This window comes from Euprymna scolopes, chromosome 16 (genome assembly GCF_053919585.1).
Source record: "Euprymna scolopes isolate OS-2025 chromosome 16, ASM5391958v1, whole genome shotgun sequence".
NCBI lineage: Eukaryota > Metazoa > Mollusca > Cephalopoda > Sepiida > Sepiolidae > Euprymna > Euprymna scolopes.
This window is the reverse complement of record NC_136497.1, coordinates 127,918,470-127,920,111: the sequence shown is the minus strand read 5'-3', so window position 1 is coordinate 127,920,111 and position 1,642 is coordinate 127,918,470. Positions and strand designations below refer to the sequence as shown.

The window sequence follows — 1,642 nt, the reverse complement described above, 5'->3', positions numbered from 1 at the left end:
TCTCCATCGTCACCTATTTTTTCATTCCCATATTCTTGATCTTTAAGTGTGATGTAATAAATACACAAGAAACTTTTATTAAAAAAATACAGAAAAATGTTTTAGTCGCGTGCAAGCCACTCTATAAATCACTCTGTCAGTCCGTCCGTCGGTCTGTCTGTCGGTCGGTCTATCCGTAACACTTTTGTGCTTGGCCTTTTTGGTTACGATCAAAGGTATTTTCTGAATAGATGCTGTTCTTAGCTTTGTACGTTTTTCTTGGCCTTTAGCCAAGATCGAAGTGTAGTATCTATACCGACAGATGCTGCAAGCTATGACTAGCAAAGACCAGATGTGGGGGCAATCCCACATGCCTGACCTTTAACCAGCTCCCATTTCCCACCTCTCGGGAGCTGGTCCCCTTTTTCCCTTCCCCCTCCCTTCACTCCTCACATTAAAAATTGGCCTTGTGCCTAATTTGCTCGGTGGGGGAGCAAATAAATACCGTCTGTTTCGGCAGATACTGCAAGCAAAGACCATATGTGGGGGCAACACCATATATAAGACCTTGGTCAATGTAGGTGCAACCCTTCATACCAATTGTCGCTATCCAGCTCTCCTACTCCCCGGGAAGCTGGTCCCCATTTTTCCCTTCACTCTCCACATTAAAAAACGGCCTTGTGCCTAATTTGTTAAGTGGGGAAGCAAATAAATCCGGCAACACCACATATAAGACCTTGGTCAATGTAGGGGCAACCCTTCATACCAATTGTCACTATCCAGATCCCCTATTCCTCGGGGAGCTGGTCCCCATTTACCCTTCACTCCTCACATTAAAAATCGGCCTTGTGCCTAATTTGCTCGGTGGGGAAGCAAATAAATATCCTTTTCTTGGCCTTTTGCCCAAGATTAAAGTGTAGTATCTGTTCCGGCAGATACTGCAAGCAAAGACCATATGTGGTGTTGCCTCCACATATAAGACCTTGATAAATGTAGAGGAAACCCTTCATAATAATTATCACTATCCAGTTCCCCTACTCTCAGGGGAGTTGGTCCCCATTTCCCATTCACTCCTCACATTAAATATCGGCCTTGTGCTTAATTTGCTCGGTGGGGGAGCAAATAAATACCAACCCCACATATAAGACCTTGGTCAATGTAGGGGTGACCCTTCATACCAATTGTCACTATCCAGCTCCCCTACTCCCCGGGGAGTTGGTCCCAATTACCCCTTCACCCTTCACATTAAAAATCGGCCTTGTTTGTTTTGTGAGGGAGCAAATAAATAACCTTTTCTTGGCCTTTTGGCCAAGATCAAAGTGTAGTATCTGTCTTACTACATGCTGTACTTATGTTTGTAACTTTTCCTTGGCCACATAGCTCAGATGAAAGTTTAGTATCTGCTCTTAATAGATGCTGTACTTACGTTTGTAACTTTTCCTTGCCCATATGGCTAAGATCAAAGTGTAGTATGTGTTCTTAACAGATGCTGCATTTACATTTGCAACTTTTCCTTGGCAATGGAAGGGGACACCTTTTCAAGCTAAGGCATTTTTAGTCGCATGCAAGTCACTCCATCGGTCGGTCCATAACACGTTTACATCTTATTTTATTTTATTTTTTTAAGCAAGGAGTAACATTTTTGTCCTCCGATTTATCAGAG

At 43.1% G+C, this 1,642-nt stretch overlaps 1 pseudogene; it reads left to right on the top strand.

The window, feature by feature from the left end:
• Positions 1-1,267: 1,267 nt before the first annotated feature.
• LOC145296553 (U2 spliceosomal RNA) lies at positions 1,268-1,345 on the top strand (annotated as a pseudogene).
• The last annotated feature ends 297 nt before the right edge of the window (positions 1,346-1,642 follow it).